Source organism: Python bivittatus, unplaced genomic scaffold (genome assembly GCF_059951505.1).
Source record: "Python bivittatus isolate LINGU-HERP-01145 unplaced genomic scaffold, Pbiv_v1 ctg000070_np1212, whole genome shotgun sequence".
Classification (NCBI taxonomy): domain Eukaryota; kingdom Metazoa; phylum Chordata; class Lepidosauria; order Squamata; family Pythonidae; genus Python; species Python bivittatus.
Genome location: NW_028277034.1, coordinates 16,480,643 through 16,504,901, shown reverse-complemented (window position 1 = coordinate 16,504,901; position 24,259 = coordinate 16,480,643). Strand labels below are relative to the sequence as shown.

At 36.0% G+C, this 24,259-nt stretch overlaps 2 long non-coding RNA genes across 3 annotated transcripts in view; one reads left to right on the top strand and one right to left on the bottom strand.

The window, feature by feature from the left end:
- LOC112540364 (uncharacterized) overlaps positions 1 to 22,272 on the top strand; it is a 64,876-nt gene extending 42,604 nt beyond the window's left edge. Inside the window, exons 2-5 of the long non-coding RNA XR_015794522.1 lie at positions 14,616 to 14,755; positions 16,581 to 16,691; positions 19,777 to 19,892; positions 22,196 to 22,272. This is a non-coding gene — a long non-coding RNA (uncharacterized LOC112540364). The remainder of the gene's footprint in view (positions 1 to 14,615; positions 14,756 to 16,580; positions 16,692 to 19,776; positions 19,893 to 22,195) is intronic.
- LOC112540365 (uncharacterized) overlaps positions 1 to 22,313 on the bottom strand; it is an 88,228-nt gene extending 65,915 nt beyond the window's left edge. For both annotated transcript variants that reach the window (XR_015794527.1, XR_015794525.1), the window contains exon 1: positions 22,189 to 22,313. This is a non-coding gene — a long non-coding RNA (uncharacterized LOC112540365). The remainder of the gene's footprint in view (positions 1 to 22,188) is intronic.
- Between the last annotated feature and the right edge of the window lie 1,946 nt (positions 22,314 to 24,259).

The window sequence follows — 24,259 nt, the reverse complement described above, 5'->3', positions numbered from 1 at the left end:
GGATTAACAAGGTCTGCACCAGAAGAACCAGGACAATCTGATAATAGGTGGGCTACTGGAACAAACCATAATTGGACAAGTAAAGAAAACCTGGAATTGATGGAATGCTACTACAACATAGCTGGGAGAGTGGCTTCTGCAGATCCCAGGAACAACATCAGAGCTCTCCATCCAGAAGAGTGCAGTGCTAGGAACAGCTAAGATACTGCGCACAGCCCGCAAACTCCCAGGCCTCTGGTAGAGGACCCGAGATTGAGGAAGACACATATCTGCAGGAGTGAGAGGGGATTTTACAGACACACACAACAAACTGTATATACTCAAGCAAAATACCATGAAAAATGCACCCCTGTATATCAGTTGGCCCTCAAAAATTTTGTATGTTTTCATTTTCACAATTGGCTTAACTGACTAATGGCATGGGATTTATTATCTATTTTATACCAATTTTATTAAAAATTACAATAATAAAAACTAATACAAACTAAAAAAAAGAAAATAATAAAAATAAAAAATAGAAAGTGCACAAAAGAAAAAAAGAAAAAAATTAAAATATAGTAAAGAAAAAGTAAAGAAATATATAAATAAATTACTTCCCCTTTCATCAAGTATAAACAATTTTAGTAACTTATCACCTTCTCTTAAAATACAACAAGTGATTTCTTCTTCCCATATCCCATCTCTTATCTATTAACAAATCCTTAAAGCCTCATCATTTCAGTCCTGATGTCAGCAAAAATCCATTAAGGGTAATCAGAGATAACAACATATCTATTTTAGCCTTGATCAAATAAACCAACTTTATATTCCTATCTTTTACTTCTAACAATCTTGATCTTTAGTCCCTCCAAATAATGTCCTAGAACTTGATTTCTTTTTATTTTTTCTTTGTCCCCTCTCACAAAATTCTTCAAAGCTTCAACAAGCCACTTTTGTAAAACCAATATAGGAAAATTATCCAGGCCAGTCTCTTGGTTTGTTATTTGTATATCCCTTTTAATTATTAAAATATCAGCCATTTTCTTTTCTATGTTCAGTGTAACATCTTTTTCCACATCATTCTTGTAGCCTGTCATTTTTAAATCCACTTTCAGATCAGTCTCAATCTTGTCAGATAAAACTTGTCCCTGTTCCATAACATCTTTGAAACACAGTCTATCTATAGAGGCAAACACTCTTAAAATTAACTTCTGGGTCCATTGTTCAAAAATATCTCTCAATAAGTCCAATGTTAAAATATTTTGCTTCATTCTTTATTTGTGTTGAGTGTTCTTCTCTTTGAATTGTAATCTTAAATTAATCTTAAATTAATCTAGTTCCCTCTAGTGTCCAATTTTTAAAGTCTTATCTTACTATGTTTTTTTAACAATTCAAAACAAAAGCATTTCCCCAGGATTCTTTATAATTAATTCCATTTTTTATTTCAAATGTATCTGGACCCTTAGTCCATTTGTAACTTTCTAAAATCAAAGTTTTAATCACCCTTTTGCTGTTTATACCAAGAAGAAAAGAAAAAAAGCCCCATTTTTTTAAGCCGTTAAACTTGTATTTAAGACTTCTTTTGTTAAGAATTAAATGAAACACACCTGGTGCTGTAAAACTTGTTGATCCAAAGGTTCCTAATAAGTAATTTCCAAAAGTAATTAGAAAAGGAAGTATGCAAACCAAGTGTCCTTAAAGATGCTGACCGTGTTTTGAGCAAGATGGCTATTTCCTTGTCTCCCAGAGCTCTAAACCTGCCAGAGACCTCTGTCTTGCATCTCCTCATGAGCAGAAGCTGCCTAGAGCACTTGTGGTCAATCCCAAGTCATCTCCTTGTCCAGAGAGGAGTTATCAAACAGCCAGTCTACTCGCTGGATCTTCATTTCCCCACAGTCATCGGCTCCACTTTTTGCAGAGCTGTCTTCAGTCCACCATTTCTTCCCCAGCATGGGATTTATTATCAAAGCATGGTGAGTCTGATTCACCTGCTTGATAGATCACTCCCCACTGAATTTAAGGTGCCTGTTTGCAATAATGTGTGTAAGCTTATGTCTATGTATGTATGTGCATGTATTTCTTGGTTCAGGGAGTGCTGAACCTAAGTCCTCCATTTTATCCTGCATGGAATCTTTCTATAGTTGATTAGAATAAGAGTACTATGTAACTCACTTTTAAAGAAACACACATGTGCAAAGGTACTAGTGCCTGTGATATTTTATCTCATTTTGTCCCTACAGCAATAGCAGCAGCAGGATGGCAACAATTTTTTTCCAAGTTCTTTGAAAAGCATTTTTTCATAATGGGTATTGACATTGTTAAAGTCTATAATAAGATTGAATGTGCCCTTATTTAGAAATATTTTAAAATCTGATATCAGGCAATTTACAATCAATAATAAAATCAAAAGTAATAAGATCATATTACAAAAATGAAAGGCATCATAGCAATTCACAGCTTAAAAAGCCATTAAAATATTTTTTTAAATCAGATGCCATTCTGATACCATAAAGAATTGAATGTTGCTACCAACCTTATTACATGGCAACAGTGTCCCAGAATCCAAGTATCACAGCAGAGAAAGGTCTCTCCCGTCCTATGATATTACATATTTTACCAAATGTATTCAGAGAGAGGTTTTAGTGATGCCTTACATGGTTATACAGCACAAGTTGTCTAGTACTGGAAGAGATCCACAGATATTTGAATCCAAATCTTTTACAGCTTTATGAAAAAGTATCAGACCTTGAAATGAGCTTCGAAGTAAACAGTTCTTGTTTAAAACTTAGTCCAATCTGATTATAACATTTTGTATTCACTTTTTCAATAGCATCCCTGAATATACTATATTACAGTAATGTCATCATTTGAGTCTTGTTTTTACTGATCTTTTATCTTGATAATAAAATGTACTGGTGTATATATTCCATTATCAGTTCTAAAGAATCCTTTGGGTGAGTAACTGTAAATATAGTGTCATCTGCATATAATTTAAATTTATGTTCTTGATTTGATAATTTGATTCCTGAGGTTTTATTTTCTTGTTGTATATATTTTATCAGTTTATTGCCTTTTTCAAAATATTTCTAAATGGCAAAGTTCATCTTCATATAAATGACATTTATTTCCATTAAGTCCAGTCATTTATGGATGGTTTCCATCTTTTGCTGTAAATCCAGATGTAGATTGTACTTATACCTTAATTCTAGTTGCTTCAGTTCATCCATCAATATGTTGGTTTGTCTGGCTCTCTATTGGCAATCTTTGTGTTTAAAGAAATGAACAGTCCTCTCATAAATGCAATCAAACTAATAAATAATTGAAAAATCATTAAACTTCTTCCATGTTTTGACTTTCTTATACACATTACTTCAATGGACAAAATATATTACTGACACAAAATTCAGTAAAAGAAAGGAGTGGTGAGGACTGCTATAAATGTAGATTTAAACCAGCCATTAAAGCCATTGAGTCCAATACCTATTCAGTGCAGGGATTTAAATGAAAGCAAGATGGCTCTCTAGCTCCGCTCTTGAATAAATCCAGTGAAGGGAGCCCACCACATCTCTTAGCAACTCATGTCAGTCTTGAACTGCTCTTACTATTAGGATTTTTTCCCCCGACATTCAGTTAGAATCAGTCTTCCTATAATGTAAATATGCTGGGCTATGAAACAAGAGAGAATAAGTCTTGATCATATGTATGATAAGTTCTTTGAAGAGTGTTGTTATATCCCCTTTCATTGTTCCTCAAGATTAATGATACCCAACTCCTTCCTCAGACTTATTCCCTGATCTTCCTCATTGTCCTTCTCTGGATTATTAAGGTATGTTGCCCAGAATTACCCAAAGGAAAGGGGGGACAGTCCAAAGTAGAATAGAGTAGAATAATTTGTTTCTGTGATTTGGTAAAAAATATTTGTGTCAATGCAGCTTGAAATTTAATTTATCTTATATACATTCACATTAAATTGCTTGCTTATTTTCAGTTTTTATTTGACTATTATTCCAAGGGTTTGGGTTTTTTTAAAGTATTATTAGCAAGTTAAGCAGAGAGCCAGTTGGTGTGGTGGTCAAGGCATCAGACTGTGAGTTCTTGTCCTGCCTTAGGCATAAAGCCAGCTGGGTGACCTTGGGCCATTCATTCTCTCTCAGCCCTAGGAAGCAGGCAATGGCAAACCACTTCTGAAAACTGCAGGAACTTGTCCAGATAGTCACCAGGAGTCAACACTGATTCTTACATTTGTTTCTGTTTATTTTATTCCATTTAGTTACACTATCAAGATCGTTTTCAATTTTGTTTCTCTCTTCTGTGATATTTACGTAGTCCACCTAATTGTGTGTCATCTGCAAATTTTATATGCATTATCTCCACTTCTTCCTCCAAGCTATAAAAAAAATTGAAGAAGATGGATTGTTGTGGTATCCCACTTGATATGTATCTCCAGTTGGATGAAGAACCAATAATGAGCACACTTTGAGTACAATTTTCAAACCAGCTACATATTCACTTCATTGTCATGTCTTCCAGTCCACAATTAGCTACCTTGCTAATCAGCACATAAGGGGCACGTTGTCCAATGCTCTAATGAAATCAGGATGGATTACATATACACTATACATATTATTATCTTTTGAATATATCTGAAAAAGCCCTTTTCACCATTTTTAGTATCCTTTATTAATATCAGCTCACTCAAATGATCATTTTGCTCCTGGGTTTTGCATATCTTAAAAAGTCCCTACTTGCTTTCTTTCTATGTGTTTAGGCTGTGTTTTGATGTCTGAATAAGGTTAATGAGTTATCTCACTAAGGAAGGTAAAGGAATGAAGATTAGTTACTTAAAAAGCATGGTTCAGCCCAGTCTCCGTGAACCAAATGTGCACAAGGATATTTCTGTGATCTTGATGTCTTAAGAGGAGCCAATTTATTTCTAACAACTAGAATACTGGACAGAATGAATCAGTGGGAAAGAAAAGACTTCATTAGTTCAGTTAACAGTAGGCTTTTCACCAGCTTAGTCATCAACAGCAATTCTTGATTGCTTTTCTGGCTTGTTTGTTTTCTCTTGTTACTAAAACTGCTATAGTGAAAGGCCTTTATATCAATTTCTTATCTTGGATTACTATAGCTACTGGAGAAAAACTTTATTTTACAGAAAAATATCAGTATAGGGGTTGTAGCGATCTGCCACCCGCTGATCCCAAATCCAGTAACTTTCCTTGCAACCAGTATTGATTCAAAAGAAAGTTCATTTATTGAGAACAAGTGTACAGTTCCAAAGCATTGCTGAGCCTGAGCGCGCCAAAAGTTGTTTTTCTTACTTTTCCTCCTTCACCCCACCTTAGCTCCTGTCTCCTGATTCCCTTGCTGGTACGACCTTGAGCATACCAGCGCCTGTGATAAGGAGCCATCTGCTTCTAACGGTTTCCCATCCTTCTCCCCTCCCCCCTTGTACAATGGCAGAACTGCAGCATGTAAAAAACAATTGCTAAACTAGCCAACATAAAAATCTACTATTAAATCTTGCGAGGATTCTGACAGGGGTCCAGAATGTTGTATTCAACCAGAACATTTAGTGATATTGAAGAAAATGCTAACATTTGTATAAACTATTTGGGGCAGATTATTATTTTGGCCACCACATTTTGCATATGCAACAAGATATTGTGAGAAGTGTAGTCTCAGTAGTCCTCAGAGCAATGGAAACTAAAAAAACAGCTCTGTTTGACTATATAATGAAGTTTACTGGATCTAATTATTCACTGAAGATATTTGAATTTTAATTCTGCACTATCTGTTGGCAATTCATAGACTTCCCTTAGGGATATAAAGAAACTCTAAGGAATCAATGATTTCAGTGATTTCAGGGCTAGAATAAAGATCAAAAAGGACTTTCCTTATAGTTAGAAAAATACACACACACACACCGCACAAGTTCAAAGTGAATTTTCTATTACTGAATATTTTTTAAAGTGACCTTTGAAATGTATTTGTAATATGTTTTGCTAATCTTACTTCATCTAAATATCCTGCTGTATGTTTTAATATTTATATTGTGGGTTTTTTATTTTTAATCTTTGTTCACCAGCCAGAGTTGCTGTATGAAAGAAGTAGCCATATAAATCCAAATAAATAAATATATACATACATGCATACTTACTTCCATTCACATGCTAACAGTATTTAGGGCCTTATTCTAAACCAGGAATAGGGAATGTGCTTATATTCCTATCTCCCATATCACCTCTCTTGACTTCCTACATCTACAGTTCTTTGTAAAATATCTGGTACATCTGATTATGTCCAGAACTCTACCTGGCCAAATAGCCAGTTGGGAAAATGTGTCATATATAGATATCCCACCATGTAAGCAGCTGCTCATGCTAAATGTGTCATTATAGAACTTCAGAGAGCAGTCTAAAGCCATAGCTCCACTCTTGTGTGAATATTTTTATTTATTTATTTATTTATTAGATTTTTATACCGCCTTTATTATTATTTTTAATACATAACTCAAGGTGGTAAACATATGTAGTACTCCCTCCTCCTATTTTCCCTACAACAATAACCCTGTGAGGTGGATTGGGCTGAGAGAGGGTGACTGGCCCAAAGTCACCCAGCTCGTTTTCATGCCTAAGGGGGGAACAGAACTCAGAGTCTCCTGGTTTCTAGGCCAGCACCTTAACGATTTGGTTTTCCCCAAAATAATATATAAAATACATCTTGAGCTTCTCTTTTTGTATGGAATTATCTTAAATTCAGAATCATCTTCCTTTCATATATATATATATATATATGCCAGTAAAATCCAACATATGTGTTAATATATTGATAGGTCTCAGTGTGGAGGAAATATCTGTCAAGTATTTTCTTAAATCTCAGACTAGTCTTTCCCAATGTGGTGCAGGGTGAACTGCAGTTCCCATGCCAGCCAATCAACACGATCTAGTGTCACTATAGATAATCAGGTTGAAGAAGCTGTTCTAATACAGTTAGAAATCTTTGAAAGAAAAGGATGATTGGGGATATGATTCTTTTTCATATTAATGTCTCAAATTAATATTCAAATGTTTCATATTAATGTTCCGAAGCATTCAGGTCTGATGTCACTAAGCATGTGGTGCTTAGACAGGCAGATCCACCACTGAAATATACAAAGAAGGGGCCTATGCTAACCAAAGACTTACATATTTTAGCTTACGTTGCTCTCATCGATTCTAAGTCAGCCTTCTCCCAACCCTAGTGCCCTTGGCGTGAATTCAGTTCTTAGTCCAAGTGCCCAAGCAAGGGGAGGTTGTTCTTATGAATTTCTTCCTCAATAGTAAATTTGAGTTGTAATGGTAGTAGGTGTTAAAGCAATAGCTAAGTCAGTTCCTTGCATTTAGGTGATACTGTGAGAGGAAAATTATTAATAGCCTTTTATATGTTTTAATGTTAGTTTTAAATGCATTTAATAAAGCCAAGATAGCTGAAAGGTGACCTGTATGGCAATGACAGGAAATAAGAGGAACTTGCAAGATGAAGGAAATTGCAAACTTGTTGATGGGAACAGAAGTGACAGGGACAGGGCACCGGAACGTGCTATGAAATTTGTTCTAGGAACGTTATGAATGTTCTGAGAATCATGATTGTGGTTTGTAGTTTAAAGGGATAAAAAGGATTGCATCCATGTAAACGACGCCACTTGGTCAAGCTGTCTTTCTGACGGCTCGATCAAGCTGGTTGGCATTGCAATGTGTCTCTAAGTAAGTACCTTGTATGTTTTGATTGCACTTTACTTTCTTGCTGAACTAATTTTCAATAAAACTTTAGAAGAACTTAGAACTTTGAGATGACTTGTTTTATGGTGTGTCTGCCTCCCATGGTTAACGTGGTTTTTTCCCTGGCAATACCATTACAAAAGTAAAAGAAAAAATACCACCTTAAATGATGATATGGAAGATAGATAGATAGATAGATAGATAGATAGATAGATAGATAGATAGATAGATAGATAGATAGATAGATAGATAGATAGATAGGCAGGCAGGCAGGCAGGCAGGCAGGCAGGCAGGCAGGCAGGCAGGCAGGCAGGCAGGCCGGTAGGCCGGCAGGCAGGCAGGCAGGCAGGCAGACTGATTTAATCATTGCAGGCATTCTAAAATCTTTAGCATTTACTTATCTTTGATTAAAAATTTGAACATACACTCCAGTAATTTGAGCGTTCCAGATTCCTCAGAACAATTACTGGTTCTTCTCATCATTGTGTGCAGTAATCTCTGTTATCCATAGCTTCCTTTTACTAATGTCTGGCTACTTCCCAGACTGTATTAAGAACTCAGTGATTATGTGCCATCAAGTTGGTGGTGACTCAACCACACAGAAATTAGTACCAATCATCATGAATCCAAGCAGCCATCCTTACACAAACTGAGTATGGCTAGAAATACTCAGCTTATATACGATAATAAAATGTTTGTGGCAGTTGTGAAGCATTTAGGAAAAAAATCTTGAAACATATGAAAGCATATCAAAAAGAAAACTAAGGAATTACACATGATCATTCAGCATTATTTTATTTTATTTCTTTTTACCTTTTTTTGTTTCTCACTTTCCCTTACTTGTTCTTCACATGGCCTTGTGTTATGAAGGATTTTTGGAATATTATTTGCATTATTTCCAGAAAGGTAAGAACATATGATAATGTTAAAGAAGGAAGGAGGACAGAGTAGAAAAATAAAGCACTATGTCATTGACAAAAGTTGTCAAAATAATAACTTTTAAAACTCTTTTTTACAAATAACACTTGGGTTCTGAGAATACTGGTGGTAAGGGGTTGCTTTGCTTTGCAGCTGCAAATTGTACGTTCCAACATCTTTCCTCCCCACAGGATTCAGAAAGAGTATTGCTTACTTTTTCTGAGGCCTTGGGAGCCAATCTTGACCTATAAATGCTTCACCTTGGGAACCAATATCTACATGTTACTGATCTACATTTTGTGGTTTTCTTGAAAAAGTAAGCTATTAAAGTTATTCAGACCTTCTGAAACAGCAGATTCCAAAAGAATTCAAAGTTTTCATGAACAGCAATGTATCATAGGATAGTACAGAAAGGATGTCTTTTACCACTGAATGCTCAAAATCTGTAATTTAATTTGTAACTAGATGCTGTGGGCGCAATTCCAACCAACAAAACAAACTTTCAAGACAGGAAAAGCGAAGAAAGAATTATTCCCGTAATTTGTCTTAAGGAATTTTGGAGCCTCATCTTTTATCCAGGAATTGAGCTGCCTGTATGTAAAGCAATAATTTTTGCACTCATATCAATATCTCAGCTCAGGCTTTCAGAAACACACTTTTATGCCCTACTTTAGTTATTTCAGTCACAGGTACATGCAACAATAGTTATGACATTCATGCTCACTTCCAGTAAAAACTTTTAGCCAAACCAAGATAACCATTCTCTTCTGCTGCAACTGCTCTTTCAGAACTGGCGTCCTAAGCATAGAAGGGTGGAAGGACACTAAACTCAGTAGGACTCGCTTTATGATGAATGTGTTTAGAACTGGGCTATGATAATTAAGACTTTTTAAATGTATACAACCATCTGTATAAATCCGCAAGGGATTAGCACACATTATCTTCCTAACTTTTATTTTGTTTTTATTATTGTAATATTGTAATTTTAATTGATTTTAATTGTTTTGTGAACCACCCAGAGTCGTTCAACGAGATGGGCGGTGACAAATTCAAGAAATAAATAAATAAATAATAAATAACAGTCTTCATCTTTTAAATTGCTCAATGATCCTCCCTCATTAGAAAGTAACACATTTGTCCTTAAGGCTATATGGAGCTCCAAAGGTGTAATTCAGTTATAAGATTTAATTAAATCACCCTTTGAATTGAATCTTCTCAGTCAATCAGTTTGGGGCTATAAATGGAATCAGTACCTTCACATTTCTTTTCATCTCTAACCTGAATATACTGTGCTGAAGTTTCAACCCAGTGGTTCTGGTCCTGCCCTCCAGTGTAAGAAAGAACAAGCCCCTCTTTCCTCTACCTGACAATCCCTTGGAACGCTAAAGAGTGCTGTCATATTCCTTTTCTGCACAATAAGCATACTCAGGTTCTTTGACTATTCTTTATAGCATTTGTTTTCCTATCCCTTCACCATCTTGATTGTCCTCATCTAATTTTGATGTAGTTTGTGGATGTCCTTTTTTAGATGGTTATATTTAGAACCGGCCACAGTATTTCAACCAGCAATACTGCACAAGGCAAAGCAGTACAGGGCAATGATCCGGATGATGTGCTCCTGTTAATGCATGCCAAATTAACAATTGCCTTTTGGGCATTGCAACATACCTTTGACTTATATTCGACTTGTGATCTATTAGAATACTCGGATCTTTTCATATGTATTATTGCCAATCTCTCCCATCTTATAGATTTGTCTTTCATTTTTTCTTTTTTTTCCTTCCAGATACAGGACTTTACATGAAAACATAAGACTTTATTACAGTCATAGTGTCGGGCAGAGTGATAATCACAAACACTCCTGTTTGTGCAGAGCGCAGCAAAAACTCCAGGAAAATATTAGCCATGACAGCAAACACAATGCAATGTCCATTTCTTGTTTCCCAAAGAAATCCAGTCAGAAAATATATACTAACTGGTGTTTATTGATAAAAATGCAAAATTCCATAAAATGCAAATATCATACAAAATATAAAGAAAAACACATCTTCTCATGTAATGTAGCATCCAAGACTTATTAGCAACACAAGCTTAACAAAATCTCTAGCTACAAACCCTTAGAGAAGAGGTACACTACTTGTAACTAGCATACACACGCCAATAGGTGGCAGTAAATAGCACAATACACAACACACAATAACAGGTGTTTTTCACATGACCAAAACAAAGCCAAGCATGCACACACACACACACACCAGGGTAAAACAATGCAAAACCATGAACAGTTATGATTCTTAGTACTTGTTTACTACTGTATAACTTAGCAACAATTAAGGATACAAAATTGTCTTTGTTGTCTAATAAGTAATGTAATGTAAAATAAGTCAGGACGCTTTGGGAATTTAGAAGGGAGTGAGAAAATCAACTACAAATGAGTGTACTGGGATACGTGCAAAAGTTTCTATTGTACCTGCATCATAGAGGCACCATTGTTTGGCAAAGGGGATTTTCCTGTACTTCCCTTCCAAAGTTGCTGTAGGAAGGATGTTAAAACAAGCCAAGGATAAACTCTTCTGAAGTACTTCACATGTTTCCCTGTTAAAGTGCATCCTATTAGTTTCAGCCTTCAGTCTTCAAGCCTGTCTAGATATTTTTGTATCTTCTCTTTTCTTCTGAAATATTAATTGCTTTAATTTTGTGTCTTTTGAAAAAATTTTCAGCACCCCTCGACTCTTTCCTCCAGGTCATTAATAAAAATGTTTAACAGCACAGGCCCAGAACAAAACCCTATGGCAATCAACTCAGTATTGGTCTTCAAGTCTATATGAAAACATTTATAGGTATTCTTTGCATGTGGTAATTCAGCTACTTATGAATCTATCCAACACTTCTAACTCATTTTACCACTTTATTAATGTGGCTTTCAGAGAGACATTGCCTAATGCTACACTATCTCCATGACATTTCCCCAATCGATTAAGCTAGTAACTATGTCAAAAAAGGAAATAATGTTTGTTTGGCATGACTTTTTTGCGACAAACCATGCTTGGCTGTCACTGATTGTTGTATTCTTACCAAGTGTTCACAAATAATCTGTTAAAAAATCTGTTCAAGGACTTTAACCATTAGAAGCATCAAGCTGACAATCTTTCCTTTCTTAAGATAGGGACAACATTTGCTTTCTTCCAGTCTTCTATAATCTCATCATTTTCCCAGGCTTCTTAAAGATCACAGTTAGAAGCACTGCAGTCACCTCCATTAGTTCATTCATCACTTTAGGCTGTAATTCATATATGTGGACTCATTGAAATTAGCCAAAATGTCTCTTAGCCACTTGTTGATTTTCAAAGAGTGGTTTCTTCCTTCTGCTAGCACTTCCTTCCTAGTTGGCATAGCAGTGGCCAGCTAGGACTTCAGTTGCCTTCCAAGAAAAAAATAGACAAAAATAGGAGTTAAGACATTCTGTCTTCTCACTATCATCCATTATCATTTCACACCTTTCTCCTTGCAAGAGTTCTACAGCCTCTTTGACTTTCTCTTGATTCTGACTTGAAAATAGCCTCATTTGGAGATTTTGGGGCATCTTTTGCAAGCCTCAGTTCATTCTGCACTTCAGCCTTTCTGGCACAACCCCTATAGTTTCTGGCAATGGCCATGAATTCTTTTGGTTATATATCCCTCCTTTCATTTCTCTTACATATCCTCCCTCTTCTCCCCCCCCCCCCCCCGGCATTTTATAAAACAGAGTTTCCCTGAGGAGGAGAAACTCATCTTTCTCCTTTAGGATTTCTAGTCACTGGATATGACCTTCCTTCCATCTGAGTTCATTAAAATCTAATCTTCTGAAATCCAATATATAGGTCTGACTCTTCTTTAATCTTCCTTCTCTCAGTCTCACGAACTCAAGAATACTTGGGAGAATTACTTTCTCCCAAGGCTCTGTCACCTTAATTTCTTCAGCCAATTCCTCCCTGTTGATAAGAATTAGGTCCAAGATAGCAGCCCCACCCTGCCCCCGCCATCTCACCACTGTTTCTTCTTCCTCCTACCCACAAATGAAGTTCTCAGCAAGAAGGCAGGAATTTGCTCGGTCTCTGCCTCTTAGAGCTACCTTTGAAGCAGATGTCTGAAAAGTTGACACTCACCCTTTCACTATAACATTCTCACTATTACTGGTCTCTGAAAGTTTAGTCATCTGACACAGTCCTTAATTTTATATGTTGTCTGACCAAGCAGATTTATAATATATACTTTCACAATGATATCACTTTTGTTTTTTGTTTGCTTGTTATTCTTACTTGAATACTATCAACAGAATTTCCACACTATGAATTTCTGTGCAATTATATATGTGTTCTTCAATTTGTACGGCGCAATACTGCCTCACTTTCTGTAGGGTTTGTTCCTTTTGAATAAGTTATATCTTTCCAGGGCTATGTTCTAATAACATGTGCTTTTCCACCAAATTTCAGTAATTTCTATGACTTCATATTTGTCATCTTGTATTAGGATTTAAAATTCACCTGTTTTCTGCACTGACTGAGAAACATCTGAAACTCTGAGTAGTGTTGTAGTTTCCTGCCAATGAGATCTTTGACCCTTTGAAGGACATTAAAATTCTGCAAAGTTTCTGCCAGACAGCACAGCAACCTCCTAATTGTCTAACACCCTACAGAGAGTTGTGCTAAAACAATGCAGAAAGTATAAGAAATATATGTATTATGAGTTATTAGTAACATGTATATACGATATACTATCTCAGTGCCTACTCATGCAAACTGTCTCAAATCTACTCACAAAATAAAGAAAATTTACTCATTCAGGACAAGATTTGGCTATATCATGTCTTCAGTTACTATGTGGTCTCTGATTGGTTAGGAGTGTTCATATTAATAATCCAACTACTTTTCCCCCAAAATAATTTCTATTATATTTTGATTTCTAATCAACCTGGGAAATATGACAGTGTCTAAGAATATTGATCTTACTACAGCATCAAGAAATGTACGTTGTCCTTTATAAATATTACTTCTGCATAAATCATGTAATGTAAGTTCCAAACTTCTGAATTTCTACCGTCTTTCAAATTATGCATGTACCAGTCAATCATTAATAATGACACAGCTCTCAATCCAAAAGAAGTGGACTGGAATCACTTATTATGAAACAAATAAAACCCTTTAGCATATAGGGGTTTTAAATATAGCAAAGACACATATGCAGAGACAGCTGAAAACAACTTATGAAAAAGCCACATAAGCCTGTAAAAAAGAGTCAGCTGTTTTATTGATTTGAAGAAAGATGCTTTGTATGTACTTCCCCACATTGCAAAGGCCCTCTTTTGAAAGATTTGCATGGCTCTAATTATTGGTATTTTACTATTATCATTAGCTTCCCAGTCAGAACTACAGCGTTGATTAGGTCTTTCCATCCTTTTGTATCGTAATTTTCACTGATTTTGCTGTTATGTTCAAAACCATAACTGGAATTATGAATCACTGAGGATGCAAATTGTGTAGCCAAACAAAGCATACATTTGTTAAGAAAACTTTTGTCTTTCAATAACCATAAATTAAACTATGCTTGCTTATAAAATGATGTGATTAGCAATGTAGGAAAAGTGTGCTTTAAATGTTTCATAGTTTTTCTTTAAGAGAAAACTAGTATACTTTAGATCATTGGTTCTCAACGGGGGTGGTACCGCCCCCCAGGGGGTGGTGGGAGGATGCTGAGGGGCGGTGAACTTGTTTTGGGCGGTAGGGGGGCGGTGGGCATGTTTTGGGCGGTAGAGGGGCGATGAGCATGTTTTGGCATTCGAACTTAATTTTAAAACTCCCCAAAAAATTTATTAAATTGATTATGCAGTTTACACCATTTGTACCAGCAATAAAACAAACTTACGTGACGGCTGCCCTCACACACTTCTAAGAATGATGAGACGAATTTGTATTCTAGGTAGGCTGACCTTGAAGAACTCGACACTACAATTCTTCTCCGATCCCAACCAGCACAGCGCATGCATCAGCTGTTTTCCCACACGATTAATCGCAGCGCGTGCGTCAGCTGTCTTCCCGCGCAATTCCCACACAAATTTGGTGTGTAAGTCTACTGAAAAAAATTACTGAAAATTTTTGCCTTTTATAATTCAGTAACTCTCCCCCCCATATCCTAAATTACAGGATTTTCACAAAGGGTGGCGTTGAAAAATTTTCCGCTCCTTAGGAGGGGCAGCAGCTTCAAAAAGGTTGAGAATCACTGCTTTAGATAATACTTTCTCTTCCAGAAAAAGAGCTGTTGTTTGGAAGCAGCAGAGCTCATTCTTATAGCTTATACAATTTGTCACCTATCAATCCAAACAGAGCAACTGGCTTGATATGTTGGCCCATCAACGAATAAAGAAATCTGCTGTTGCTTCCTTTCCCACTCTGAAATGGAGCGGACATTATCAACCACCAAGCAAGGCATAATACATGCTGAGACAAGCAGTTCAGCCTGATGATTTGGTAACAAATAATTCATTCTTACCTGTAGAAGTAATCCCAGCTTTAAAACCCTACAACGTGATATTCTCCTACACACATACACAAATACCGTTCAAATACAGTCGGGCTACCTGTGTTTAAAGCCCAAAAATATTGGGATTTTTTTCCTGTAAATATTATTTAGCCCATAATAGAGATCAAGGTGGATTTTTTTTTTCAACTGCTATTCGGTGCCAGTTCCTGTTCCTATTAAATCAATAGGGTTTAGTTTTCAAATCACCTTAAGTACCTCTAATAGTCTTATTTTCATGAAATTCGGATCATTAAAAAGATGGATACAGGCATTATGCATTTTTTTCTTTCCCTGTGGTATTACACAGTATAATGTTTAGAGATTAGCTAGATGTTGTGAAGCATGAAGGCCCAAGTCAGATCTATTCTCTGAAAAATCATACACACAAAGAAAGAAAATAGTCTCAGAGACATTATAACATGATAGCTAACCAGTGAAGGTGTTATGATTTGCTGCCACAATGGGAAATGGGATTTATGACAGATTAGAAAAAGTGCTCAAAATCCCTGTGCCATGGTATAGTGTTATGCTAGCAATATCATCATCTCCAGCATTTTATATTGACAGCACTGCTGATTGCTCAGAACAATGAGAAATGGTATGGAATATTGTAGCAATTAATGGCTGAAAAAGGGGCACTGAGGGAGCTCGGAAGGAAAAGAACCAGAATGGGTACTGATCCATTCTATCGTTATCACCTTCCTGATAGTGTTGTTATGCCTCCCTAGTAATGCTTTATGGCAGAATGTCTCTTACTAGAATAGCTGTGGCAGCTGTTGCAGCACTTCTGTATTCTGTGGGGGACTGTGTGCACATTGATTTCAGATTGTTATGACATCAACAGGAGCATATAACTCTGAGAGAGACCCAACACAATAGTATAGAAAGCTTCCTTATACATACTTTAATTTTGTGTCCATTTATTGTCCATCCTTTCTCGCAGATTCTCAAATATGTGAGGCAAGAATCTTTCTCATCATCAACTATTTAAGCCTTCTTCTCCAGTAGTCCCTTATTGCCTCACTGCTTCTGCTATTATATATTATATGCCCTTTTCCTCTAGGACCCATGTAACCATGCAGAAGGAAAGATAATATAGAGGTAGGCTATTTCTTCCATATTTGCCAATGTCCACTCAAAGAGAAACAAGTGAAATAGCGAAAAGATATAACAGTGTCAGGAAGCTAAGGATTGTCAATGGGATTTTATAAGATAGTGAGTATTGGTACATGTCAAATGATATTACCTTCAATCACCAGCTATATCTTTTGCATAAAAATGGACTGGAAAATAAGATTCCACCTTTCTCTATTTTCTTTCTCACAATCTCTGTTTGTTTGGCAATTTGTTTGTTTGTTTGTTTAGGGGATGATGATGATGATGATGATGATGATGATGATGATGATGATGATGATGATGGCTTCACTTTTCCAACAGCAAAGAGGAAGGAACCAACCTTCAACTCATCTGGGCAAAGTATGAGAGAAATAACCACCATCTATATGAACATTAAGACAGTGTTTAGGGAGGTAAAACTATGTCAACTATCAAGTCAGTTTTGATGTGGTTAAGTAGTTCATCAAACCTGAAATATAAGGCTTACTCCATTGCATGTAAAATCCTCTTTTAACAGTAAACAACCCCAAGTTGGAACAAAAGAAAAAAGATTTTTTTTCTCTCTCAAATTACCTTCCACATTTCCTCAGATATATTTTTGCTCTAGTTGTGAATTTAGTGCTACATTTCATGTATGAGTGCAGGAATGGAAAAATTCCTACATACAGAATTCCTGTATATATGGCAACTTTGAACCATAGTTGATTCTAATGCTTTTTTTTTTCCATAGAATAAATTCTTTCAAAGAAAAGTCTTTTAATTACAAACAGAAATTGGTTGAACATAGAAAAAGACATTTCCAATATCTAATTTAAATAGATTGAATTGATTTGGATTCACTGAACCACATTACAAAAAATTATATTACATGCAGATCCACACATATGAAAAATTCATCCGGTAATATCTTTATTAAGATCAAACAAATATACACAAATTGTGGGTGAATTGTTGAGATCTTCATCAAATAAGCAGAGAAAAGGGGGGAACATCTGGTTTGAAGTCATGGATGTGACATAATCACAGTCTTAATATGTAATAGAAAGAAAATAAGAATTATCCAATATTCTGCATTACTGTGTCTTTGTTATCCCTGGCCTGCATCACAGGCTCTTCAATTGACAAAGACTTTCAATAATGTACTCTGGAAAGGAAGTAGGAAGGAAAACATTTTTTTTTTCCTTCCTTCTGCTAACTGAATTTTCTTCCAGATGAACAAGTGGCTGGTGCTGTATCTGTTGCCTGATAGGAAATAATAAAGGTAACAGATAAAAAGAAAAACGAACATTTCTCTGCTTAAGTGTCATTTTAGGGTGATTCATACCTCAGTGCTGGTACTTCTGTAGGAGCTTCCTAGAGTATGATAGTTTCTTTAAATGCTTGCTTCAAGTCTGCACCCTTATAAGTGGCAAGCATGTGTCATGCTGTCATCCTGAACTGCTTTTTTAAAGTATTATTACACATGGAAACGTACCAAATCTATACCAGTGTGATACAGGCAGTCAGCTGACACATTTTGGGAAACATATAGAAAGCATATAGCTCATGGACTTGATTGATCTAGGTTCTAATCCCAAATACGTACATCTAGAACAGCCACTAGTACTTTGGACCAGCTGCTATCTTGCAGCTTAATCTACTTTTCAAGATGGTTGTGATAATAAAGAGACAGGGAGAACAATGAACACTGCCTGAGTTTTTTCCAAGAACAGAAATTAAATAAATAACAAATGGACCAGGGGAAAAGAGTTAAAATTCGTTCAACAAGATGAGATAGCAAAAGTAAATAATGTTCATTTTACTATTCCTACTCTTTCTCAAATATGGCAAGCCAATAAGCATAGACAGAATAAAATATGAAGAGGTTGCCACTGAACTAGCAGGCCTATAAAGAATTTCAGGTAGCAAAGAGTATTTTGCTTTATCAACTATTTCACATTTTCATACATCTGTCTTAACAGAAATTAGGTATTTTGTTTTTAAGAACTTCTCCATCACTCTTTTGCTAATGCTATTCACCAGCTGCTTTCACATTGCAGTAAAAATACTTATGACAATACAACTTTGTTGTTTGGTCCATAATAATGTATTGATCAAGACTCACTCTTGTTTGTGTGTATAATAAACCACAAAAACTATCTCACACAGAGTTTTACTTCTGGAAGCTGTGATACACAATTAATTTAGATGGCCAGTTACAATCAGTTTTTCAATTAACTGCAAAATAGTTATCTGAGAGACATATTAAAATTGAGTTATTGTCTTACAATATTATATCAGATGGAAAATATCTGCAATAAGCTATTTAAAATCACGGATGTTTTAAATCTTTAAAGAGGCACAAGTGAATAGGCAAAAATTATAAATTAGTATAAATGGTAAATGTATTGATAGTGTATGCACCATCAAGTCATTGACTGTTAGGAGCCATATAGATATATATTCTCCAAGACTCTGTGTCCCCAGCCCGGTCCTTCAGATCTTCCAATGGTGCACCTATTCCCGTTTTAAATTAGTGCTTCCACTTTGCTGCTGCTTGTCCTCTTTTTCAAAACTCTGGATTAATTTGTTCTATGATCTATTTGTTCATTTTCTTGTCCATAGTATTCTTAGGACTCTTCACCAACACCAAAGTTTAAAAGCATCAATGCTGTTTCTATACTGCTTCTTCAAAGTCCAACTTTTGCTTCCATGGTGTATTGTGATTCTTATCTTTGTAGGTACAGACATGTCACAGCTTCTGAATATCTTTTCAACAACTTTCATTGCTACTTTACCAAGTAAAGTGCTGTTATAACTGAGCTCTTCCAACCCTTGGAATACAGCCAACATTATTTCTGTTTACTCCATGTGGTGATATTCAAGTATATAGGCATCATTTAAAAAAAAAAAAAAACTGTGTTAGAAACTAAGAAATCATTTGATTAGCAGAAACGGATATTGTTCTCTTGCTGTATTTCTGTTTCTTAAGCCATACAGTCCAACTACATCTTCTTGCTTAATATTTCCATCTTTGGCATTCCAGTCTCCAAGTCCAAGTAGCACATCTTGCTTGCATGCTATGTTGATTTCAAATTGAATGTGATTATAAAGCTCTTCAACCTCGTTTTCATCTTCTTCTGAACCAGTGGTGGGAGCATAAACTTGAATAATCTTGATAAATAGTTGTCCATTACATCTAACTGGTATTTTTCAGTCATTGATTGCACTGTAGCCGAATACAGTTCTTGTTATATTCTTCCTGGCTTTTTTTTTTTTTTTTTTAATGTCTTGAGTAGTAAACGGTATGATCTTCTGACTGAAAATGTCCAATTCCAGTCCATTTCAATTCACTGATACCTAAGATTTAGTGTACAGTCAATTCATTTCATGTTTCATTGTGTTGAACTATTCCATGTTCATGCTTCTTACATTCCGTGTTCCCACTGAAATTTTGTCTTTGCAGCTTTGGATTTTCTTTCCTGCATGGCAACATCAGCAACTAGACATCCTGAAGGCTTTAATCGAGCCATGTCATAAACACCATTAGTACTCCAAAAGATCCTCAGCTTTCCCTCAAAGGTTTGTTGACTGTCATCTGATCTGAATGGCACATCATCTGGCACTATACTCTCAATCATTTTATATTGTCTATCCTTGTGGGGTTTTTTGGTAAAATACAAGAGTGGTTTACCATTGCATAGTCTTGTACAGTATGAAATGATGCCTTTGCTGATGTCACTAAAGTGATTATCCACTTCCATCATCTTCCTATATCACTTCTGCCCAATGTAAGTGCCTGCTTGGTTTAGCTGGGCATCTGGGATGACCTTCACACCTTGGGAGAATCTGCTGGGATTGTATACTCTTGGAATACATTTCCAGTGTTCTTTGCTCATCCCTTTCATGAATGCCACCCCACCCCCCAGGCCACAATGAGGCAGTACAGTGGGAGTAAGGTGGGGGCGGGGGAGAGAAGGTAAATGTATTAGCATTGCTTTTTGATATCTCATTTAAGAATTTAACCCAAAGGACCTATCTGTAATGTCACCACACTTAAGAACCCAGCAAGGTTTGATGAGAACTTAGTCTTAGGGGGAGTCTTTAGCATTGCATTTTGTGTTTTCCTAGCTGAAGATGTAGCTCTTCTACCTTCTGAAAACTCATTCATCAAAAGCTAATTGATGAGGGACAAACACAATGTTTTTTTTAACACATTATAATTGCTAAATGATGAAGTTCTTGTAATCTTCTCACCTGTAACCTGCATCTGCATGGCCTCCCTTTCCTCCATCCTTCCTTGCCTCATCTTCTTTTAAATCTTACATCATCTTAATCATTACATACATCTGATGAAGTGTGCTAAAGCTCATAAAAGCTTGCCTTAACAAGAAGATTATTATGGGAAAAAATACTACCAGACTTCTGATTATAGTTTCTGCAGTTCTCCAGCCATGCAGCCACACTTTTTAGGAAGTGTGGAGCTGAGGAATCACTTTATTCAGCTTTCATAGAGCCTTCATTGGGCATAGACAAGGTCATATCACAGTTAATTTTGCCTGTACTGAGCTCTCCAAGGTCCTGCCAGTGCTTTGTTAACACTAAATCTCAGACCTTTGTTCTCCACTTCCTGTGAATATCTAACCTTAGCTATTTTCCTTAAAGGCCTTAGGTAAGGATGCTAGCTAATCCAGCAACTTTTTCTTGCAATTATATGCCCATAAGAAGTCCATAGCAGCACATAAATATAACACATTCCTCACTCAGATATACAAGCAATAAGTATTCCAAGGCATAAATTTCCACTACTTCCAACTACAAATATAAGTCCACATCATTGTCTTGACAGATCCAAAATTATAGTAGTATTAAACAAAATGGTATTGATAACTTTGACAACTTTAATAAAAAGAAAGAAAAAAACTTTATGTACTTCAAATCACTCAAGTATCTATCTCTGATATGTTCTGCCCATCTCTATTCTAGGTCATTCTTAAGTGACCTAGACATTGAGGTCATTAGATCTGGCAAGTTTGTTTGATAAACTGTGTGAGATCTTTAAAACTATGTGCAGCAGCATAATTCCCTAAATTTGAGAAACACAATGATTATGTAGTATTTTTTTTATAATAAACATTTGAAAATGGCTTCAATAAAACCTTTACATGGTATTTGTAGCCTTTCCTAAAAGCTGTAGGGATGCATTACCACAGAAGTACTCATACAAACCTAAGAGATAACTATATATATATAAAAAATAGAAAAGAAGCCCTGCTCTTATTTCAGATTAAAGTGACAACATAGCTTTCAGCTGCTATGGAAACAGATAATTTAAACTACATATGCTGAATCCTGAGGTGAATTAAATAGTGCAAAGTTCTGTTCCAATGATATTTTGCTTCTATAATGTTAAGGTCTGGATATATGTTTTAAGGAAATAGCATTGAAGGACTAGATCTTGTGTAAAAGGATTAAGAGCATGTCTACCTGAAAATTTCATATTAAACTAACTGATATGTACTTCCAGGTAATAAAGTGTGTATATGATTACAGCCCCATTAAGATATTAACTTTGGCTTTATATGTATTTATTTTCCTATACCAAGCAACGATTTAAATACGAATTTTTAATTTTCTTTATCATTTTATTCGTATTTCTCTTATTCAATGCAAATAGATTCAAGACAGCCAACAAAAAGTTACAGATACTAAAATTATAACTAAAATGTCTTATAGGCATTAAAAATTATAGGCATTAAAAATGTCTAGCAAAGAAAAATATCTCAGTAAGAAATAAATGCACCTATCAGATGAAAAAACTGTCTCATAACAAACCAGATTAAATACAAAAATATAAAGCTGACTAAAATGTCTTTACCTTCCAGCATTTGGTTTCTGCAAAATACTCCTGTAATTGCAGTAGGTCCAGAAGATCATAAATGCCCCACTGGGAGAGGGAGTAGTTCCAGCCTTTTAAACAGTAATATGAAAGACCGCTTCTGAAGAAACCAAACAGGACTGAGAGGATGAAAACAACTACAGGCCTGTGGTCAACATTCCCTTTCTAGGCAGGTGTTGACTGATAAACTCCAGGCTCTCTTGGATAAAGCTGATGTTCTGGATCCATTTTAATCCTGTTTCAGGCTTGGCTATGGAACAGAAACTACCTTGGTCACCCTGTGGAATGACCTACAGTGGGAAAAAGACAGAGGGAGTGTATCCCTATTGGTCCTCCTGTACCTTTTAGTGACTTTTATTATCATTGACCTTGGTATCCTCCTAAACAGGCTGTCAGAATTGGATATGAAGGCATTACAGTGGTTCTGTTCCTACTTGGATTACCATTTCCAGAAGATGGTGCTGAGAAATTACTCTTCTTCCTCATAGTGATTGGGTTATAGAATCCTTCATATTATGTCCTATGCTTCTTAACATCTACATGAAACTGCTGGGAGAGAGCATCTGGGGATTTGGGCTGAGGTGCCATCAATATGTGGATGATACTTAATTATATTTGTATTTTTCATCTATACATGCAAGGTGGTTGGCATTCTGAACCAGTACAGGATAATGGACTGGATAAGGGCCAATAAATTGAGACTCAGTCCGGACTATATGGAGATACTGTTGTAAGTGATGCATCTGTTCACCTGAGTGATGTCCTGTCTTGGAGGAGTCTGCACTCTCCCTAAAGGAGCAGTAGGTTGGGGGTGCTCCTAGACCCATCATTGTCACCAGAGGACCAGGTGGCCTCAGTTGCACAAAGTGCTTTTCATCAGCATCAGCTGATTTATCAACTCTGACCTTACCTGCACAGAGACAGCTTTGCAATGGACATTCATGCTCTGGTAATTTACTGGTTGGATTATGGATTAAAGCTTTTACTACTTTATATCTCAATACAAATACAGTATTAGCAACTAGAAATGTTATTCTGCCCCTTGCCTCCTTTCCAATCAAGAAAAGAAATGCTTGAAATGCTTTTTTAAATTGGCTCCATTATGGTTTCATACATAAAGTCCCTGACCCCATTTTTTGATGTAAACCACACTACAGCCACAGCTTTGCCTGGCCTCTAGAGCCTCTCTGGTAAGTGGCTGCAGTTATATAAGGGTGCCAACTGCACAGAATCATAATCAGCTGTATTTCCAGCAAACATGTCTATCTCTTATGCAATGGCATCCATAGGCTGCTTCAGAAAAGTAAATCAAGAAATGAAGAACCAAACTGTCATATCAGGCAGGGAGGAAAAGCAATGCATATGGCTCTGAACTGGCAGATGGATGGGACGGAGGAAGGGAGGAAGGAAGGAAGAAAGGGAGGAATATGTAGAAAAACATGTCAAAGAGTTTAAGCGTGTTGTCAATCCTGAGAATGTAATTGTGTTGAGCAGGAAATTTTCTAACTAATTTTTAGTTAGACTTTTTGGAATTGGAGTCAGTAAATAGCTATGTTAAACCTATTTGGGCTTTAATGCACCTATTAGTGATGTGAACTTGCAAGCTTATGCTCCAGGAAATGGATAGGAGTCACATAATGCCCTGTGGGAAGGTATTCCCTACCTGTACTATAGCCTAAATATAAATAGGGGAGGGAATCCTGCAAATTAAATCCAAAACTTCCTTATAGGAAAATCGTGTCTAGTAATGTTTAATTTTCAGCAGAGTTTATCACTGAAGAGATTACTTCAAAATGTCTTTATTTTGTCACTAGTTTCCTCTGATATTCACATATCTAATTTCAAAAGATGAGTGTTTGCCAAATTTAAAAGTATGTTACTTAATATAGTTATTTTAATCTTGCTCATGTTGCAAAAAAAAGAAAAAGAAACAAATATTTTTCATCCAAGATGTATTATACCTAAAAGAAAATTTCTGTAGGCTTTCTACATAACTATATTTTACTTAACTCTGGTCTACCTGTTTTGGTGATTATCTTTTCTATAGCTA